The 24,074-nt window shown below is 38.1% G+C and overlaps 1 pseudogene; it reads right to left on the bottom strand.

Moving 5' to 3' along the window:
- LOC149252471 (ATP phosphoribosyltransferase 2, chloroplastic-like) overlaps positions 1-23,576 on the bottom strand; it is a 109,169-nt pseudogene extending 85,593 nt beyond the window's left edge.
- Positions 23,577-24,074: the final 498 nt, after the last annotated feature.

Raw genomic sequence — 24,074 nt, 5'->3', positions numbered from 1 at the left:
GCCTCCTCCCCATTATGTAATTCGTCATGGTATGGTGTTACATTGAACGTTGTCATAATATATAAAATTGGCCCGACAATTATAATATATCACGCTATATCACCTCCCCCCTAGTTGATAATATCACCTAGCCCGACAATTATAATATTTCATGTTATATAAGCCTTAAAGAAGTTGAAGGCACTGTATGACTCACACTCTAAACTTGAAGTTGTCCAATTGATGATTAAATTGTTCAGTCTTGAATTGAAAAATTATGAGCCTCTTACATTAGCATCAGAAGTAAGATCCATTATGCATGATATAAAAACCATTGGTGTTGAAATAGACATTCCTCTAATCCCTTATGTCAAGGTACTATATCCCACTTATTCACATTATCTTGAGTCATTGCAAGCAAGTGGAAACCTCAAGGAGATTACCTTTGACTCCCTTGAGAAGAAGTTTGCTAAGAGAGAGAAGGATTTTGGGAAGAAGACAACTCCTCATTCTTCTGAAGAAGTTGTGTGTCTTGCACATTGAGAGAAGAATCATGCACAAAATTATTCTAGAGGAAGAGGTGGCTAAAGGGAAGAGGAAGAATGAATTTTAGAGGTAGGGGGGAAGATAGTTCCAAGGAGAAAATTTTGATCTTCATTGCATACGTTGCAATAGAGATGGACATGATGCATCCACATGTAAGTTGCCTTGGAAAATAATTGAGCATCCTAAAGAAATGAAGGCAAAGGTAAAACCAATGACAAAGGGAAAGGTAAAGCACTTGAATCTACTCACTAAGTTGTGGCACATTGCAACATTGGAGTAACTGAAGACTTGTTCAATGCTTCACTTGCTTCTTGGAAAAATGATTGGTTGCTTGATTCAGGAGCAACTTTCCACATGACATTTAGAAGAGATTTTTTTGAAGAATTCACTGGAAATGTTAATGGAGCAGTATATTTTGCAGACAGGTCAAAATTCAAGCCACCAAGGCTTGGTACCATCAGACTCAAACTATCTGGTCTTTCATACTTGCTTCTACATGATGTTCTATATCTCCCGGAGCTGACGAGAAACTTGTTGTCTTTGGTCCACATCTGCCAGCAAGGAAACTCAATTCATATGTTTGATGGCAAGGTTGAGGTTATAAAATCATTAGATCACTCACTTGTCATGAGGGGGATAGAAGAAGAAAGACTTCTAAAGCTACAAGATACCCTTGCTCGTGCACAAAACTTTTCATAGAATTCTCACTATGATGAAGGTACATTTCCACAAAGTCTTTTATGGATTGCTAGACTTGGACACTTGAATTATGATAACCTTCATATGTTGAAGAAAAGTGGTGTTACTGGTTTCCATATAATGCCTAGGAAACTTAAGCAATGTGATGCTTGTATCTTAGGAAAGCACAACAAACAATATTTTCATGATTCACATTCCAAAGCGCATTAAAAATTGAAATTATTCATTCAGACTTATGTGGCCCAATGTATGTTCCTTCTTCAAATGGAAATAAATATATGATGACATTTATTGATGACTACATCAGAATGTGTTGGGTTTATTTATTGAAGAACAAATCTGATGCTTTTCAAACATTCAAGAACTTTCATGCATGGATTGAAAATGATGCATAATATATTATTGGTTCTATTCACATTGATAATGGAAAAGAATACACTTCAAATGAATTTGAAAACCATCTTTTCTAGCATGGGATCAAACATCAAACAACTTTGCCTTATAATCCCCAACAGAACGGAGTGGCTGAAAGAATGAACATGACAATCTTAAATAAGGCACGTTCCATGATGTTTTTCAAGAATGTAAAATTGATGTTTTGGGCCAATGTAGTTCTCTGTGTTGTGTATATAAAGAATATGTGTCCATCTAATGCTATTAGAAAAAAAACACCTTATGAAATGTGGTATGGCCACATTCCTTCGGTAAAGCATCTCAGGGTCTTTGGTTCCACCTATTATGCCTTGATACCTAAGGAACAAAGAAACAAACTTGGCATAAGGAGTCATAAGTGTATCTTCTTGGGATATTCAAATACCTCCAAAGAATATCGTCTCTATGATGAAGTTAATAAGCATTTTGTAGTATCTAAAGATGTGATATTTATTGAATCTTCCAAGGCTGACAATCTTATTGAGCAACAGCTCGATCGCTTGGATAGATTCAGACATGCAAAGTCTTTTGAAGAATTTGATAATGACATTCTAGATCTTGAAGGGGGGATTCCCATACTATATCAATCTGTGGAATCTACTTATGAAGCACTCTCTCCCCCACATGAAGATCCATCCACTGATGACACTTTGAGTGATGTGATTAAAATAATTGGGAGACTAAATCTTGATTCATCCCCAACTCAGTCAACTGAGTAGCCTGTGCCATCTCAGAAAGATCCTCCAAAATGGCTGACAAAGACACTTGAAAATGTTCATCCTGATGAGATTGGAAATACAGGAACTTGGAGCTCAGCCAAACAGAATGGATGTGATGTAGACGATTATGATTTACCTGTTGATATGAAAGTTTCTTATGATTGTGAACTAAATTTGTCTATATATTTTGAACCAAATTCCTTCAAAGAAGTCGCTAATGCAGAAATAATATGATTCCTTGATAATAATGGCACTTGGAAGCTAGTTGATCCTCCATTGGGAACCAACCCAATAGGCTGCAAGTGGGTCTACAATAAAAAATATAAATCTAATGGCTCACTTGACAAGCACAAAGCGAGGCGCGTGGCAAAATGTTTTTCACAAAAGGAAGGGGTCAACTATGAGGATAATTTTTCCCCCACAACAAAATGGGCTACCATTCGGACACTCTTTTCCTTGGAAGCTCAGGATGGTTGGAAAGTCCATCAAATGGATGTAAAAACTTTTTGCCTGAATGGAGATATGAAAGAGAATGTTTTTGTGTCCCATCTAGAAGGATTTATTGTGAAGGGTCAAGAACACAAAGTATGCAATCTTGTAAAATCCTTGTATGGCCTCAAGTAAGCACCACGAGCCTGGTATGAGAAGTTAACTGAGCATCTTCCGAAACTCAACTTCAAACACTATGATCTTGATGATTTCACTTTGTTTGTCAATAAAGTTGGCAAAAAATTTGTATATCTTGTGGTGTATGTAGATGATCGTTTGATGATAGGGAATAATGAGAGCTACATTGTATCCATAAAAAGGAATTTAGGAATGGTTTTGAAATGACTGACTTGGGATATGTTCACTACTATCTTGGTATTGAAGTAACTCAACATCTGAAGTTTATATTCCTCTCTCAGGAGAAATACATTAGAGATTTGTTGAACAGGTTTGGAATGGCTGAGTGCAATCCTTTGACTACTCCAATGGAACATAACTTAAAGCTCACATCCACTGAAGGAAAATAATTTGAGGATGCAACAAAGTATAGACAACTTGTAGGAAGTCTCAACTACCTGACTACTACCAGACCAAACATTTCATTTTTTGTTGGAATCCTCTCCAAGTTTATGCAAAAGATTTGTGAGGGACATTGGTCAGTTGTAAAAAGAGTTCTAAAGTACTTGAAGGGAACTCAAGACTTTGGACTTAATTATACATAGTTGGGTGACTTTAGCTTGATTGTATACTCTGATTCAGACTTCGATGGATATAAAAATTTGGGGTATCTACTTCAGGTTATGTTATGAGTCTTGGATCAGGATCTGTCTTCTAGAGGTCACGCAAACAATCAGTTCTAACGAATTCCACAAATGAGGCGAAATATGTGGCAACAGCTTAAGCAACAAAGGAAATTGTGTGGCTCAGGAAAATTCTAGAAGATTTGCAAGAGAAACAAGTGCATTCAACTCCTCTCATGATTGACAACACTTATGCAATAATGTTGGCCGATAACCCAAAGTTCCATGATCGAATGGAGCATATCAATACAAAATACCATCTAATTCAACATCATGTTTAGGCCAAGACAATACATCTATGCCATTGTTCCACAAATTAGCAGATTGAAAACATCTTCACCAAAGCACTTGGAAGAGAAAAGTTTGAAAGATTTAGAATGATGCTTGGACTCACCAACATCCCTTTAGATTAAGGAGGGGAATGTTGACACCTAATATTTGGGATTAGGTAATCATGTAAACTAGCGTAAATAGAAAATAAGGAGAATTAGAATATTAAGAGACAATGGAGATGAAGCCCAAGAGTCTCTCCCTCCATGTATATATCTATGATCAATATTAATGAAAAATCACAATTCATTTATAGGAGTTACCTCCTAACCTGACATGTCTCACCTTTGGGAGATCCAATTTTTTTTGTGAAAAATAAGGATGGGACCTTCAAATTATGTGTTGGCGATAGATAGTTGGATACGACTATAGTGAACTAGTACCCACTTACTAGAATTGTTTATCTTTTCTATCAATTACAAGGTTCAAAGGTGTTTTTTAGATATATCAAAGATGTGGTTACCATAAGATAAGAATCAAATAATAGGACATAAGTAATACAACCTTTAGGATAAGGTAAAATAATTATGAGTTTGTAGTGGTGCCATTTGTATTGACAAATGCACCAATTACCTTTATGTGCCTAACGAAGGAGATCTTTAGAAACTATTTGGATAATTTTTTCATTGTCTTCCTATATAGCATGATTATATATTCCAAATTAGAAGAAGAGCATGAGAAACACTTAAATATTGTGCTATAGGTACTGAGAGGACATCAACTCTAAACCAAATTGAGAAAATGTTATTTTTACCATAAACAACTCCACTACTTGGGGCATATCATCTGATAGGAAGACATAGTAGTGGATTGAGAAAAGGCTGAAGCAATCAAAAGCTGGCCAACACCAAGAAATATGATATAAGTTAGATCATTCATGGGGATTGTTTGTTATTACAAAGGGTTTATTGGAGGCTTTTCTAAGATTGCACACCTAATCTGTTATTTGCAAAAGAAGGGTGTGAAATTTGAATGGACAATAGGGTGTGAAGCAATTTTTCAACTTTTGAAGAAACTAATTACAAGTGCAATAGTCTTGAAGATTGTTGATCTCAATGACAATTTGGTTGCATGCACACATGCATGAAACAAAGGAATTGGTGGATTCCTCACCCAAAAGGGACATATAGTTGGTTACGAGTCTAGGAAATTGAAGGAGTATGGAGACATTATGCCACTAATGACTTAGATGTCATAGCCATAATGCGTGAGTTAATAGTGTGGATCCATTGTGTAAATGGAAATAAGTTTGAGTTGAGGATGGACCATAATGGTCAAAAATATTTATTTGAACAACCAACATTGAATTCAAGACAAGTTAGATGGTTGTAAGTTCTTAATGAATATGAAATTGATATAAAGTGCATCAAGGGAAAAGAGAACAAGATGGCTAATTCACTTAGCAGGAGAATACATAAATAAAATGAAACAACCATAGGCATGTATAGTTCATATTTTAAATTCATAGTTTTATAGGTTGAAAATTCATACTATATACAAGTGAAGGAAGTGCCACATCAAGTAAATTTGCAACCAAGGTAAAAGTATCATGAGCTAAAAGAGGATAGAGTCCTAATGTATAAGGAAACATTTATATGCCAAACTCACAAGAGATGAAATATTTAATTTTAAGAGAACTACATAATGTTCCCTATTCTAGATATCCAACCTATTAGAAGACCATTGCAACCATAAAACATAAATATTATTTGGTTAGGATTTAAGAAGGTTGTAGCGAGTTACATCTCTAAATGCACAAAATGTCAAAGGGTAAAGGTTCAACATGGATACCCAATAGGTCTTCTATAATTGGTCCCCATCAAGTAAATAAATGGTAGGCAATTGTAATGCTCCCTCCCAACCCCTTTAAGTTTTTTAGACTGATGGGACGTGTTGCTTTTAATTAACCCAACATCCATGGTTTCATTATGAAAATAGGTTACAAAATTTGCTTCTTTCCCAAAGTTAGTGGAATTAAATTTAGATAACACCATCACATCTAGCTCGACAAGTGCTTTATGCTGATATAAATTTTATCTCAATCTAACTCCCAGATTGGAAGTTATGCCCTTCTGAAGTTAACCAATTAACTCCTACAACATCAATAGGATTCTTCCATGTGGGGCCCACGTGTCTCTACCACATCACCTGCAATGCCAAGCCTAGTATCCATGTGACATAGTTAAACATCCATGGAACTTGCCACCTTATTTCAATTTTAGGACCCGCGAGGTCCAATTCTTCATGCAACTCAACGTTCCACATTATAATGAACTCTGCCATATGGCCAATGTGTATTGGCCATGAGGCTTTGCCACATCACCTGAAGCCCACTGTTCCACAGTGGAATAAGGTTATACATAATATTTGGCACAACGCAACATGAATTATCTCATCAGATAACATAGAAGTCTTCATTCCATCCCCTCCATCAATTGTGCCATTGTTCCTGCACTTGCATGGCACTCCACTTTCAACCCTTTCTAGTGCAACAATTTTTTTTGCATCAAGTGGCAGGCATATTCTCATCTCGCTTTACCATCGACCACACCAATATTACTTAAAACACAATAGTTCACCACCAAGGAGCCAAGCTCTATGGATATATATGGCCCTTGGCCACATAGATTCTACATTGGTACCCCATAACGCTCCTGAGCCACATGGTACCACATAACCACTACCACATGTCAAGTGGATTTGGCCGACTTAACATCCAAAAGTACCATTTCAAGTTGCCACATGTCATTACCACGGAGGAACCACATCAACACACTCTCTATATCACATATCCATGTAACCTTATCCAACCTATGTGGAATTTGCCACCTTAGCCCATCCTACGGGTCGCATGAAACCCCACTTCTTCGTGCATTATGAATAATACTTTTGTTATATAGTTCCGAATGATATATGGGCATACACGCGTTTTTCACTATGGAAACCTCCCTATATCCCCGAATTCCCAGATTACCAATTCTAAAAATAATAACTGGACCTAGAACACATCCATCCCTAGATGCATATGGTACTGACCCACATGTAGGGCTATACACCTCTATGCAGTGCCCCCAACCTCAGATGCCCTAGACTCCCATATACACCCACTTCACAAAGCAATCCATCCTCACATCAATTAAGAACCAACGAGCCCCACCCAAATACCTATACAAGTTTTGACTTGCTTTCATATCTAACTTTATGCCCATGAAGACCCAAATGGGCCCCACCCAATATACAACCCTTTTTACTTTCTTTATTCACAATTCAATCTGGGTCATTTCCAAATCTGGTGCTCTTGGAAAAATGCATAAGTACAAACGTCTCAGATCCCTTGACTCCTGGAGACATACGTTAAGTTTTCAATGCATATAGATAGATACAAATTGCTACCAAAGACTTATCCAACCCTGGATACGAGTCTAGTTCTCTGAAATACTTTAGAGTCAGAATTTGTAAGGAAATTTCAGGGACTTAGCCCAGTTTCCATTGAAGCGTAGTGTTTCTCAAAACATTAGCTTTTACAGGAACAAAATCCTCATTCCAACACTAACGATCTAGACCTTAACATAAGCATGATCCAATGAATGGGTCACCAACTTTCCCATCACCAAACATCCATATTGACTAAACCACAACTAACAATGCTCTGTAAATCGTATTGCAATAGTAAAGCTATCAACATACCTACTAACAGTAATAGAACCAAGCCAAAACCATGGCTACTACTACATGTAAATTCAACACAACAACAACATAAATTCGTTAGAGAAATTTTGAGGTCTAAAATGGGCCTCCTAAGGAATATTATGAATTAATAATGGAAATAATAAAATAACATTAGATTACATCATCAAATTTTAGAGGGAGAAAATAGAAAACTACTTTTTCAACTTGTATTTTCAGCATATCTCCCTATGTTTTTACTCAAATTTCGAGTGGGAGCACTAGTTGGATGTATAATTTAATTCATCATCCAAGGAGTACACATGTTGCATGATTTTGATGGACCTTGTTACACAAAAAATGAGAAATACATGAAAAACATGATTGCAATCATGTTTTTTTGTGTATTTCTCATTTTTCGTGTAGCAAGGTCCATCGAAGTATGCAAAATGGATACTCCTTGGATGAGGAATTAAATTTTTCATCCAACAAGTGCTCCCTCTCAAAATTTGAGTAAAACCATAGGGAGACAAATTGAAAATATGAGTTGAAAAAATAGTTTTTTAATATTTTTATTTTTTTTATTTTTTCACTTTTTTACTCCAAAAATGGTGAATCATCCCCTGTGGTTGACATCATCATCTTGAATCTTATTGGTCTTTATATATTAGATTTTGGTTGTACATTTTTGTTTTGAGTCCCATTTTTTACCTCAAAATTTCTCTAATGGAAATCAAATCGATCCCAAACAATGTTATCAAATCCCTTGATAAATCATACATTTCCACATCATGATCCTTTACTAGTAAATATAGTCAATGGTCTTAAATAATCAATATCCATGAAATCCATAGCACGACAAACAATAGAAATCACACACAGTAATAGCTTATCTGAGCATATCAAACATTCATATAAAACCATGCAAATAGATCTGTAACTCAGGACCATAACAAAAACCACATGGATATGCAAGTCTATAATAACCTGTGTGAAAATTCCACGTAATAAAAGTTAAAAACAATAACCACGGTCGATGCGAACTTATTCCAAGCTTAATGTTGGTCAAGACATCTCAGGGGGTGCTCATTAGGTTGTTTATGGCTAAGGAAATTGGCAAAGGCAAAGGCATTAAAAGGCAAAATGACATTTTTGGCACATTTATTTATGAAAATAATGGAAATTAGGAGAAAAGGGAGGTGAAAGGTCACAGGTTGCATGTGATGGGCCTCTAAATTAGACATAAATTAAGGCCCATGCCTCTAAATTAAACATAAATTAAGGCCTATGACCATCCTTCAGCACATTAAACCTCTCTTTTTTCATTAGATAATGTATTTTTAACTTTAATATATTCATTAGGAAGGTTTATGAATAATTGCATATGTGTGCCTAATATTATTTATTTTTATGGAATATTATGAGAATATTGGGTGGATTATGAAGATTTGGAGAAGGAGATAATTTAGGGACTTGCTCCCTACTACAGGAGGATCACTATTAAATAGTAAATCAACAAGATATTATGGAATTATGGCACAGATTGTGGAACTCCAATGATTGAGAAAATCTAGGAATGTGTTCTCTGCCATTTAATGCAGGTTCCTAGTATTGGGAACCAGATCCACTAATCAAGGGACTTTGGTGGGGAAATCTTCCTCTATTCATGGGGAATGATTCCTAAACATTTTTTATAAGTACCAAGTCGAATTTGCCTCTAAAAGAGATTTTAATTAGTGTTCTTGTGGAGAAAACTCATATTTCTGCAATTCCATTGTATTTTATTACATGGATGTAACTGTATTGATGAAAATAATGAAGATTGGTGTCATGTTCAAGTTCTAAATCTTGTTCTCCTCCATAGGTATCTGAGTTTCCTTGGGCTTGGCCATCCCAGGATCCTCAGAGCCCTTTTGTATCATTTTCTTTCATTCTTTTCACTTATTCACATGCATCTCTTGTTTTTATTTTTTTTCTTATTATGCATTTAGTATTAATGATTTCTTGTTGTAGGATTGGGTTAAATGGTTGATGTAAGTTATTTTTCAGGATCACAAGTATCATTTCATCCTTGGAAAAGATTTGGAATATCATATCAATTATTGAGCTACTTGGATTAGCTTTCTTATTCCCATATCTAGATTTCTAGAACTCCTTTGTGGCAAAGAACAATAAATTTCTGTTATTTTTTAGAGCATCCTAACGAGCTTCAATTGAGTTGGTTCCACTTGCATTAGATCACAAAAACATTCTAGTTCATAAAAAAATCACCCCATTGCATTTTCACTTGATTAGGTTAGACATTTTATAGATTTACTAGCTCACTAGTTCTCGAATTTCTAGATTTTCAATTAGTAATTTTCTGCTATTTTTTAGCATGGGTTAACATAGGTATTTTTGAGTGATTCCACATGGAATGGGGACCTAAGACATCCTAGTCAATAAAAAAAAAATTCCATCTAATTTGGAATTTGATTTTCTTGTTCATTCGATGAATTATAATTTTGTATAGTAAATCTGTAACATCCTGTAGTAAAACAGGGGATCCTATAGGAAAACTAGGGGATCTTGCAGGAGAACTAGTACATCCTGTAGGAAATCCCATAGTGGCTTGTTTTGAGCCTGAATTGAGAAAAATCATAATTGAAGCTGGGATTAGGCCTCTACTTGACCTCCATGCCATCAAGACCATTTTAACCCTCTTCTTCCATACTTGTCTCCCCTGCGAAAGAACAAGTGAGGATTAGCATTTGCATTTATAAAACAAAAAGATTAAAAAAAGAGTTCTTTTATATTTACACATGCACATAGAAGTTAATAATCCCTATATCAGACTCCATGCTCAGTTAGTTTAAATCATCACGTGTGATAAATAGGGTTAAGTTAGGTTTCTTTTACATTTGGTTCATGATCTTTATCAAATTAGAATAGGTTTCTTTCCTTGTACTCTATTTCTTGCAATAGGTTAAGGTTTATAGAAATTTTGAATAATATGACACTTATTCACATAGATTATCCCGATTGTACACTATTGCAGAATACATGCATAATACATAACCTCCTCTATGTTGATCATCAATTTAGCAGCATTAAAAACAATGAAACATCAATCGCATGCACACATTAACACAGTATGTAACCCAGGGAAAGAATACAGTTGAAAACCCCACACTATCTGTATATTATATTGATTGAGAACATGTAACAATACATAGTACAATACTCCTCACAAGTACTCAGTACTATCTCCACCTGTTACACACAAACTAGCTCAGATCTGATGCCTCAAATCTCCTCCACTGTTTGCATGCCTCCACTGCGCAATCCTACAAGAGAATAATAATGAATGGCTGAAGAAAACTCGTATTTCCTTGGCTGAACCATGCAATCCTCATTGGCATTACTCAATCCCATTGATTGTGCAAGATCTCATGCACAACTATAGTCACAACTGATAGCAATCTCAACCTCTAACACTTGTCTCACTGAACTGTCCATGCACTGAGTTAACTGATGTATTCTTTAGTTGCTTTATGAGTTAATAATTAGTGAATTAATTAACAATTAATTCACATCACTCATCACTAGTGTATTATGCAGTTAGACTAAATACAACTAGTTTAACCAAGTCAAACTGAACACAACTCCATCAACTCCACCTAAACTCAACCACATGAGTTCTAACTGAAGTCCTGCATGTAATAGCTCAAATGGCTCACAAGAAAAGCGTATTTCCTTCTGACAGCTGCATGTGCCACATCTGTAGCTCAAACTGAAGTGCTCCAAGAGGATAAGATAATGTTTATAGTCCAAATATTATTATGAGCTAATAATATTCGACTGTTCTATTTTAGCCTGGCAGTCTAAAAATAGAAACCGCCCATATGTCTAAAAATAGAAGTCAATCTATTTTTACCAACATGACCAATCATCCACAAATAGCATCCTGCAACTCATAGACCATGATCCATATGTCTAAAAATAGACATAGTCTAAAAATAAACTTTGCGCCAAAAATAACCTGCGGGCCCACTTAGTGAAGGCGACTCCTTTCCACTAAGCTCCATCATCTTGTTGCATTCTCAACACTCCCCCTAAAAAATATATGGATTATCGGCAACCCCTATCCTACCTCAGTGGTATTCGAATTTTCTCTTGGTGAGCGCCTTCGTCAAGATATCAACATCATGATCCTCCGTTGGAATGTATGAAAGTAACATGATTCTCCGCTGCACATAATCTCTAATATGATGGTACCTGATGTCAATGTGCTTAGATCTGTCATGAAATATTGGATTAGCCAAGATTTTAATGCAACTCTGGTTATCAAAGTAAATCACAGTAGGCTCCAAGTATGAACCGAACAACCCGACCAGGATCTTCCTCATCCATATAGCCTAGCATGCAGCCAAACTTGCTGCCATATACTCGGCCTCTGCTGAATTGAGTGCCACGGATCTCTGCTTCCTGCTGTACCAAGAAACTGTTGTCGACCCAATACTGAAGACCCCTCCAGATGTGCTATTTCTGTCCGTTGGGCTCCCTACCCAATCTGCATCCGTGAAGCCACATAGCTTCACCTCATCCTCCTGTCTGTACCACAATCCATATCCCGATGTGCCTTTGAGATAACACAATACATGCTTGCCTGCCTTCTATAAGAGCTTGGTTGGCTTAACCATAGCTTGTGAAAGCTGGTTAACAGCATAGCATATATCGGGTCGTGTATTGACTAGATACATAAGCGACCCCACCAACTATTAATAAACATTGGCATCCACTACTTCTGCTGAAGTAGCATCCTCCTTCCTCCAACCTCCAGGAAGAGGAGTATAAACAGGCTTGCAGCCATGCATGTTGAACTTCTCCAGTATCTCCCGAGCATACTTACCCTGAGAAACAAATAGTCCATCACTGCGCTGCCAAATTTCCAATCCCAGGAAATAATGATCAAGATCATCCTTGCATGAAAGTATCAACAGCTCATCATCCGTTATAATCAAATCATCTACATAAAGTACAATGATAAGCAACTTACCCTCCACCACAATCTGGTATAGGTTAGGATCCGCCTCACTCTTGGAGAACCAAGTCCAGTGAAATAACTGTCTATCCGTGTGTACCAAGCACGTGGTGCTTGTTTCAACCCATACAATGCTCTCTTGAGCCTGCACACATGCGACTCACTACTAAAGATCTCGAAACCTTCGGGCTGCTCTGTGTACACCTCCTCCTCAATGTCTCCATTGAGGAATGTAGTTTTCACATACATCTGATGAATGCGCCACCCCATCTGTGTTGAGAGAGCAAGAATCGTCCGTATGGAAGAATACCTTGCAACAGGTGCAAAGGTCTCCTCATAATCGATCCCCTCTATCTGTGAAAAGCCTCGGGCAACAAATCTTGCCTTGTACTTCTCCACACTCCCGTCAGCTTCCCACTTAACTTTGTAGATCCATCTCGAACCCACCACTGATTTCCCTTCCGGTCTTGGGACAATCTCCCATGCATTGTTTCTGACAATCTAATCATACTCTTCCACCATGGCATCTACCCATGCGGGATCCTCCACAGCTTCCTCGAAAGAGGATGGCTCAGTCACAACACATTTGCTCACAAGAGCCATGTATCCAGTGTATCGATCAGGTGACTGTCTCTGTCTATGTTGAGTTGTAAGTGGTCCTACAACCTTCTCTGCATCTTGAGCCAGTCGCTCAGCTTCTATCAAGCGCTTTCGCCCTCTGATGGTTGGCGTTGCATGAGTGGTCTCTTCCACTCCATGAACTTGGTCCTGTGGCTGATCCACGTCCTGAAGCTCATCCTTAGGAACTAATAGCTCCTCATGTGCATGCAAGTGTGGCTCCCTCTCAAGCGAACACTTCATGGCTTTCTCCTCCTGAAATTTTATATCCTGTCGCACAATAGTCTCGTCGTTGTCTAGAAAATACACACGAGAGTTGTGGGGCGTATCAGTGTACCCCAAAAATATCCCAACCTTTGCAGTCGACTCCTACTTCTTCCTGGCATCCTTCGTCACATGCATGTAAATGTTAGAACCAAAAATCCTCAAATGAGAAATATCAGGCCTCTTACTAGAATAAGCCTCCTCGGGTGTACTCATGCCAAGTATCCTGTGAGGACAATGGTTCTGCACATATACTACAGTATTGCATGCTTTCGCCCATAAGTGAAGGGGTAGGCCTTGATCATGCAACATCACACGTGCAACACCCATGATCATTCTGTTCTTCCGCTCAGCAACCCCGATCTGCTGTGGGTTATGGGGAGCTATGAGCTCTCTTTGAATCCCTTCTGCGCTGGAAAAGTCCTTGAACTCGCCAAAGATGTATTCACCACCATTGTCACTCCTAAGAGCCTTCACCTTCTTCCCCGACTCCTTCTCGACCAGTGCTTTGAACCCACAGAACTTTGAGTATGTCTCGTTCTTCTTCTGCATGAAGAAGATCCAGCACTTTCGAGAGAAATCATCAACAAAGATCACATAATACCTGTTCTTTGCTGTCAAAGCTACTGAGAAAGGTCCACACATATCTGTGTGAATTCTCTCAAGGATTTTCGTGGCGCGACTATCCTTCTCATGAAAGGTGGCTTTCACAAATTTTCCCAAATTACACCCCTTGCACTGATCTGACTGCGCAAGAGTGCCTTTAGGAAGCCATGTAGTAATCTGCTGCAGTATCTTCAAGGCTCCATGGTGAAGGTGACCCAATCTCCTGTGCCACAGCTCGCCATCATCACAGCTCACCAATCATTCTGCCTTGCATGCCATTGCTGTGCAGCCATCTACATGCAACTGATAAAGGTTCTTAACTCAAACGCCTATCTTCCGGGTTTCTCCAGTTGTCTTACTGTGCAAGAAAGCCTTTCCCTCACTAAAAACAACATCATATCCCTTGTCTTCTAACATCGCCACAGAGATAAGATTCTTCTTCAATCCTGGAACATGCATCACTTCCTTCAATACGAAGGGCTTACTAGACTCCCTCTCAAAGGAAATGGTACTGATACCAGTCGCACTGTATCTACCATCATCGCCCATCTCGATGTGCACTCCAAGATCTTTCTCCTCCAGATCAGAAAACAAATCTCGATCTCCTGTCATGTGAAAAGAAGCACCACTGTCCAAGTACCATACCGATCCCATCACACTTGATACCAAGCATGCGATCAACAAAAAATCAAGCTCAAACTGCGAGGCTAAGGCCTCTCCCGCTGCAGATCCAACAGCTTGCTTATTTTTCTTCTTTTGCGGACAATTTGTGGCATAGTGTTTGTGCTGGTGACAGTGAAAGCACTTCACCTTGGACATGTCCTGCTTCTTGCCTTTCGCACCGGAATGAGAAGCTTTCTTTTTCTTCCCCTTATTTTCTTTGGCAACCAAAGCGCAATTTTCTTCATCAGGTGCCTTTGACAAAGATCCGTCCCTGGTATTCTGCTTGATCTCCTCCTGCACAAGATCTGACCAAAGTCTCTCCCATCCTGGCAATTTCTCTCGACCATTGACAGAGTCCTGATAGGAATGCAAACTCTTCGAAAGACCAAGGAGAGCCAAGCTCACCAAGTCCTCATCATCGACAGTCACCCCCACACTTCCCAGCTCATCCCTGCACTGAGTGAACTTCGTGAGATACTTGGGCATACTGTCTCCCTTCTCGCACTTAATGTTTCTGAGTTTATCCTTAAGTGCCAGCTTCCTCTAATTGCTCTTGCTTTGGAATAGATTTGTCAATGCTTTCCACATCAAGTATGGAGAAGCCTTTCCATGCAGGTTGGACACAATGTGATCCTTCACACCCTCCAACAGAATGCTTCGACACTTTGTTGTCTCTTTTGCCAAGCATCAACTTGTACAATATCAGTAGGCTTTGGGACCTCAGCCTCTATGAACTCCTTCAGCCCATTATCATCTAACACCACCTCCATCTTGTCTTTCCATGCAATATAATTCAAGTTGCCCTCAAGAGCATACTCCAATCGCAATCTGTTGAAAGACATTTCAACTTTGACACCAAGAAAACACTGCTACAAATTCGAATTCCACTAGCTCAAAACTCAACCACCTCTGATCTAAAATCCATGAGAACAAAGTATTTCTCGTACAGAGATTGATTGTATGGGCTTTTATCGGATATCTCACCTTCCAAAGGAAGGATGAATCCAGAGGCTACTTGGCCCGATTACAAACTCTGCCTGAAGAAATAAAATGTAAACACTTTCTGAATAATAGATCTCATGATCAACTGCTTTGATACCATGTAGAAATTTTGAATAATATGACACTTATTCACAGAGATTATCCCGATTATACACTATTGTGGAATACATGCATAATACATAACCTCCTCTACGTTGATCATCAATTTAGCAGCATTAAAATCAATGAAACATCAATCGCATGCACACATTAACACAATATGTAACCCGGGGAAAGCATACAGCTGAAAACCCCACACTATCTGTATATTATATTGATTGAGAACATGTAACAATACATAGTACAATACTCCTCACAAGTACTCAGTACTATCTCCACCTGTTACACACAAACTAGCTCAGATCTGATGCTTCAAATCTCCTCCACTGTTTGCATGCCTCCACTGCGCAATCCTACAAGAGAATAATAATGAATGGCTGAAGCAAACTCGTATTTCCTTGGCTGAACCACGTAATCCTCATTGGCATTACTCAATCCCATTGATTATGCAAGATCTCATGCACAACTATAGTCACAACTGATAGCAATCTCAACCTCTAACACCTGTCTCCACTGAACTGTCCATGCACTAAGTTAACTGATGTGTTCTTTAGTTGCTTTATGAGTTAATAATTAGTGAATTAATTAATAATTAATTCACATCACTCATCACCAGTGTATTCTGCAGTTATACTAAATACAACTAGTTTAACCAAGTCAAACTGAACACAACTCCATCAACTCCACAATCAACTCCACCAAAACTCAACCACATGAGTTCTAACTGAAGTCCTGCATGCAATAGCTCAACTGACCCACAAGAAAAGCATATTTCCTTCTGACAGTTGCATGTGCCACATCTGTAGCTCAAACTGAAGTGCTCCAAGAGGATAAGATAATTTTTATAGTCCAAATATTATTATGAGCTAATAATATTCGACTGTTCTATTTTTAGCCTGGCAATCTAAAAATAGAAACCGCCCATATGTCTAAAAATAGAAGTCCATCTATTTTTACCAACATGACCAATCATCCACAAATAGCATCCTGCAACTCATAGACCATGATCCATATGTCTAAAAATAGACATAGTCTAAAAATAGACTTTGTGCCAAAAATAGTCTGCGGGCCCACTTAGTGAAGGCGACTTCTTTCCACTAAGCTCCATCATCGTGTTGCATTCTCAACAAGGTTTCCTTTCGAGCATTTCATTTTCTACAATTAGTTTAGGATTTGGTTTCAGTACATGCACTCCATTACATCATGACAACAAAGGAAGGACACATTAGATGTTGCACATATAGCGCTGATATCTCTTAAGTTTGTACGGACCACTGGTTGATAATTAAAAGTCGGTAGCCTTGGGAGTTGCAGCATTCTTGTTGCAATATCGAGGCTCATCACTTTTTGGCGCCATTGTCAGGGAGGTGTCAAAGTATGCATTTTTTTCTTCCCTAGTTGATTAATTTCCTTTTACTTTGTGCAAAAAACAAAAAAAAATATTTGCATTAGGCATATTTAATTTCAAAAGTAGAAAAGTGCATTGCATTATAGTTTTCATTCAATCATAAAAACAAAAACAAAAAATTCTCTAACACCAACCCACCCCCCCATTTTATCACGTGGTGCAGTAAGAGCCACATCACCATTCACTTTTGCAAGTAGAAGAAGAAGATGGCAAAGAATGTAGAATAAATGGATGGAGATGATGACAACGAGGAAGATCCTCTCAGATTTACCATTCAAGATACTGATGGTAGTGCACACATGAAGAACATCCCTCCATCTTTTCTTCCAAAATTTCATGGTCTAAAGTCAAAGGATCCAAAAACCTTTCTCTTTGAATTTGAACTTGTTTGTAGATATTATGGTTACTTATTAAAAACTCAAAAACTGAGATTGTTTCAGGTAACATTGAAGGATAGAGCTCTTAAATGGTTCATGAGTTTAGGGACTAATTTAATAAGATCATGGAATGATATGCAAAATATATTTCTAGAAAAATATAAAGACCATGATCTTAAAGAAGAAATATTTAGAATGAATCAAAGAGAAGATGAGAGTCTAGAGGATCTAATAGAAAGGCTCATGTATAATGTTAAGAGGGAAAAACTACGTCATTTAGGATATAACACACTAGAAACCCTCTTACTTGGAAAAATTAGGGATGAATGGATTAATCTCCTTGATCTCATGAGTAGAGGTGATGTATACCAATTATCATTTGAAGAAATTTGTGAAAATGCAAACATATATTGACAAGAGGAAAGGCAAGAGTAAGTAAATCAACATCAAAATCGGTAAGTCAAGCTAAACTTGGAAATTTTCTTGATAACTTTAAAATAGAAATTCTTAGTAATCTAAGTGAATAAGTAGAAATGTTAATAATCCAAAATGAGAAAAAATAAGATGATGATATTTGTGTCATCCATGCAGAATCACATGATGTTAGATATTGCTCCTCATTACCAAGCTTGAAGGAAGTTTACCAAGAGTACAATGGAGCAATTCAATTGCCAACTCAACTATGTTATGTAGCTCGAAGAGGACCATGGAAACCTATTAAACCTAGTATGATGCAAGAACCTAATTCACAATTTCAATCTTATGCACATCCATCTCAAAGTAATTAGAACACACTCTTTCCTTGGCAACATTGGCCATCTCAATCTTATGCACATCCATCTCAAAGTAATTAGAAAACACTCTTTCCTTGGCAAGGAACTTATGGTATCTATCCACAATATCCTCAATATCCTCCATACCCAACTCCATGTTATCCTTACCATTCACCTCCACCACAACCACAACCCCAACCACATCCATCTCAAATATACACTCCCACTCAACTACCTATGCCACCATTTCCAAACCCACACATTGAAGTAGCTCAGCCCACTTACATTGCTAAGGTACAAAACTTCCAAACATGTCCTCTTGAGCTCAATGGTATTCACCATAGCTCAGGAAGAGTATTGCAAAAAAGATATTATCTTGATATCATTGAAGGACAGCATCCAGAAGAAAAAGATTCGAATGAGAAGATCAAAGAACCATGGGTTGCACTTGATGAAGAGCAGACAATCAGATATTGAGAAAGCTCCCTCATGGTTACCATCAAATCCTCCATGTATTCAAGAGAACAATCTACAAAAAGAGGAAGATTTGAAGGTCATGGTAGAAGAAGACTTTAAGAATGATCCAGATAAGCAATCAAACCAAGGGCATGAAATTTATATTGAGGTTTGGTTTCAGACAGTTGCTAAGTTGCAGTAACACTCTCTTCTTCAATTGTGCTTGATATCATCAAAGTCAAAGCATTTGATCACTCAAATCCAGGAACATGTCAAAGCATACATTTCAAGCCTCCACATCATTTTTTCTGTCATCTTGATGTGCACATGGCTCCATTGGAAGTATTCTTATACTTGAAAGTGATTTCATTTTTTAGGTAGGGTAGGGTAAAAAAAAAAAAGAGAAAAAAAAAAATCTTGGGTGAGAAACTCCTTGGAGGTGCCTCAGATTGGCTCATTGATTGAAAACCTCCATGAGGTTGTCAATGGATTGGAAAAAAAAGAAAAAAAGAGAAAAAATAAAATATCCTAGGTGAAAACCTCATTTGAGGCGCCTACATAGACCTACTAGTTGAAAACCTCCTTTGAGGCACCTACGCAGACCTACTAGTTGAAAACCTCCTTGAGGCGGCTAGTAGGCCTAGAAGAAAAAAAAGGAGAAAAAAATAAAAAAAATCCTTGCTCTAGGTATCTCTTTGATGAATGTAGGTTCTCTCCAACATCTACAATGAACAAAAACAAGTTGCCACCATAGAAAGAGAAAATAGGTCAAACCTAGTCAAAAGAAGTCAAATTTTGACTTTCTCCTCCTTTGCTCAAATGCTCCAAAAAGACCAAGGCCATGCCAATCCACCACCCTCATCTATTTCCACCATCCACTTATAATTCCCAAGATTCTACCACTCATTTTCCTTGTTGTCCCAAAATACTACAGGAAGGCTCTATTTTACTACAGGAAACAAAAATATAGAGCAAATTTTTTTTTTGCCATATCTTGAAAACCATGCATCCATTTACCAAGTTGTTTTAGGGGGAGATGCATGTGGATGATGGTAACATGCTCAAACAATTTCAATAAATTCCAGTGCACAGTTTTTGAGAAATCATCCTCCATCACCTACAACCATTTTTGCATTTTCTCGATATCCGTGCATCCATTTAAAAGGTTGTTCAATTGGGAGATGAATATGGATTATGGTAACATGCCCTAGAAATTTCAGAAAATTATAGGGCACGATTTCCAAGAAATCGGTCTCCATCACCTTCAACCATTTTTAGTTTTTCTCGAGATCCATGCATCCAATTACCAAATTTTTTTTATGGAGAGGTGCATAATGATGATGAAAACATGCTCAGAAAGTATCAAGTAAATCCATTCTATCATTTGGGAGGTATGGACAAAACAAGTCTGTGACAAGAGGCTATCTTGAATTACTACAGGAGTTTCCTGTAGTACTACAGGAAGTTCTGAAAATCTACAGGAAAGGCAGTCCGATGGAAAAATTATGATGCAGGCCTATTTTGGGATAGGAAAAAAGGACATTGACTTCACCACATCTCAGCCAACACCCATCATGACCATGTCACTCTATGGCCACACCTTCCACTCATTCCAATACCTATTTACCCTCCAACAGAGAAATGACACAAACATTCAAAAGAAAAGGACAGCTACAACAGGCTCCAAGCCTAACCTTTAGCACCATGATTGAAAGAGGAGAAGCACGACTATAGGCACAATGAAACTCCTCCAGAGCTTGGCAGCAACAGAGGAAGCCATCACTTGCACATCAACAAGAAGACAACCCATCAGCAAAAAAATATCAACAAAGAAGAAAAAGGCAATAAAGAATATGTACCTGAGTCATGAGAAGCACAACAACATCAACTCAGCAGCAACATACATGTCTCTCCAACAACTATCAGGTAGGTACAGGTATGCAATATTCTTGACCTCTTCTCTTGAGCATATTATAGTTAGAAATTTGTTGTCAATGCATAAGAGATGAAGTTTTATAAGCTAAGAATGGGTCAGCAGTCTCAGCCACCTTCAACTAAAATTATGAAGGGTGACGATTTCAAGGAATGAGGACAGTAGTTAAAAGAAGAAATTTTTGCAAAGTTCAAGTGACCACAACACTCCAAGCCCTCCATCCACTTCATATTCACTATCTATCCATCATTCATCCATCCCATTTCATAATTTCAAGAACAAACCCTACCTCACCTTGAAAATTTCTTGAAAAAGCAAACGGAGCATCCTCTCCAACTTCACAAAACTACATCATTTCTCATCACTCCCATATAGTTAGAAGACTCTAAAGGAAGAAGGAATGACTACTACAGGAAGGTAGAATGTTGCTACAAGAAGGAAGAAAGAAAAAATTGTGCTAAAACCCAAAATGACAATGCCTAAGAGAGACCTGATCAAAACAGAGAACTCCAAGGCCATTAGGCAACCATCTAGGCCACAAGAGAGAAGAAAAGGAAACAAAAGGAAATGAGGCATCCACCATCAAAATAGAACTCAAACTGCGGTGATGAAAAGAGACTTTCCAAGAGGTCTCTAATCTCTTCATTTCTTTTGTCCAAGGCCTAAAAGATGTTATAGAAATGAGAGAAAGGCATGAGAGTCAAGTTGAGGGCCTGTCCTAGGCTCAGACTATCATTTATGCTTCAAAAGGGTTTCTTATAGTTTTAACAGGCTTTCCTACAATTTTGACAGGAATTACTACAAGATGTCCTAGTTCTCATATAAAGACATTTTGAAGGTTTCGTAGGTGTCCAAATGGTGGAACAATGATGCAAGAGCATCCGACTAGGGAGGCGACAGCTGGACAAGCTGTTTTGATTAAGTTCACTTTTAGTTAGTTTTATTTTTATTTTTAAATGAAGGTTGTTATAGGCAATGTTTTTATTTATAAACTGAACAATAGTTAGAATAGGATTTGTTTAAAATAAGTTAGAAATGAAACTGAATGAAACTGGAAAATAACTATAATGTAATTGAGGGTGGTTCCTCAACAGTATGAGGCTGCCAACAAGCATAAACAGGAAACCCAGAATCAAAAGTGGGGTTGCTGCCATCTAGATGAAAAAAAAGGAAAGAAATCATAACTCTGAACATTTTTTTTTTTATGAATTTAAAGAAAGCTTACAGGTATTCACTGTTTCAGAAGCAACAAGTATAAATTATTATGCATAGCAATTAAACAACAAATTGTGTGATTAACATTCAAACTGCGCACCAAGACTGAAAGGATCAAATACGACAGAGCCAAACCATCCAAGTACATTACCAAATACATACTATTTGATTTAAATTAGAAATTTATAGTATGTATGTATATATATATATATATATATATATATATATATATATATATATATATATATATATATATATATATATATCATCAGGTCCACGGAAGTACAGGACAGAACTTCCAGATTCCACACAAGCCTCAAGACACAGAGCCCTAAAAAAAATAACCAATAGTCCTTCATACAAACGAGATAGGTTGAGGAGGGTTTCCACAACCCAGATAGACCAAAGTAGTACATAGACGAAACAACAGACACAACAACCAACAGCAGAAGGCCAAAACACATTCCTAGAACAGAAAACAAAATCGACAGGATGGGCTCATTGCACAGGAGGCAACCAAGTATCGTCAAACCAACAAACCGAAACCCCAAGGGTTAAACAACTATAGCCCGAAAGCAAGATGCAACCGCAGAGTGCAGTCAAGGAAGGACCCTACCCGATTTAAGCACATCGGACCCAAATCTTTAAGGACGAGACCACGACATTTCATCCCTGAGAGCCAACCCCTTGCAGCCACAACAAAGAGGAGAGGGATACCTACACATTGACAAGAAGATTGTCAGAGAGGAAGCATAGATATATAGCACACAACAACACCAAAGAAAAAAACAAGGAACTTGACCCATGACATACTTGAAGGGGAGGCCGAACTCCACAACTGATCCATGAGTTGAAACCCCAACCTGAGCGCAATGAACAACTGAAATGCCATGATACCACAACCTGCTCACGAGGAGCAAGGTCGTTAATAAAAACTACATGAAGGCGAAATGGTGGAATTGGAATAGGGTTTTTACCTGTCAAATAAGCAACCAAGCCATTGACAAGAGTAACAGGCGGAGGGCTTGTGAAATGGGACCAAAACCCAGTTAGAAAACATCACCTGCAAGTTGTAAAAGAATTGTTCATAGACAGTTGAAATAAGGCATACCCAGAATGACAAACCAAACCTAAGACCTCCACGGAAAACCAAGTGTACAACAACCACCAGTTCTAATGAAAAACATTCATATAACTAGCAAATGATAGAGGACCAGAACCAGAGAAGAACCAAGAGGATAGCGGGCAACAGAGACCCATATTATTCCAGAGCCGAACCAGACGAGCCACAGAGGAATGGAAGCATAACTCAAAAATAACAACAACGCAAATGAGCCCAAGTCGAGACATACCATAGATGTCGTGCTCACACAAAACGAGACGAACCTCGGGCTAGATGCACATTGAAGGTGCCATAAACCCTCACCAAACCTTGGCGTGTGCCAGCGCGGGAAAGACCAAGGACAGGCCAGCTGCCATGTAAGTCTTGCCACGCAATCGTCTCGGGATTGCCATCAAATTTTGTAACAGAGCAGGTTATTTTCTCAAAAGAAAAAAAATGGAAGTAAGAAGAAGAGGTCGAGGTAGAGCTATCAGGAGAGTAGCCGATGAAGGGCTACAAGAAGAAATTAGGATCCTAAGTGCCCGATTAGCGGCAGTGGAAGCAAGGAGGTGTAGGGATCCAGAAGGTGGTGATGACAGTGAAGAAGAAGTTGCAGCCACGACGGATGGGTCAGACGAAGAGGGACCAGAGATAAAATTATTGAGATCAGTTTTGTTGGAAAGTAGCAAGCCGAAGCCAGAGCTTTCGAATTATGATGGCAGTTCATCTATGGAGGTATTGTTGGACTAGATTAGTGAGCTAGATAAATATTTCAAGTGTGAAGAAATTAGTGAAGATAAGAAGGTCAGGTTTGCAGCCACCAAACTGAAGGGACATGTAGCACTATGGTGGGACAGTGTGCAGGTAGAAAGGAG

The sequence above is a fragment of the Pinus tabuliformis genome, chromosome 7 (genome assembly GCF_031772625.1).
Source record: "Pinus tabuliformis cultivar Carrire ecotype Pingquan chromosome 7, CPIR1, whole genome shotgun sequence".
Classification (NCBI taxonomy): domain Eukaryota; kingdom Viridiplantae; phylum Streptophyta; class Pinopsida; order Pinales; family Pinaceae; genus Pinus; species Pinus tabuliformis.
This window is presented reverse-complemented; position numbering and strand designations above follow the sequence as displayed.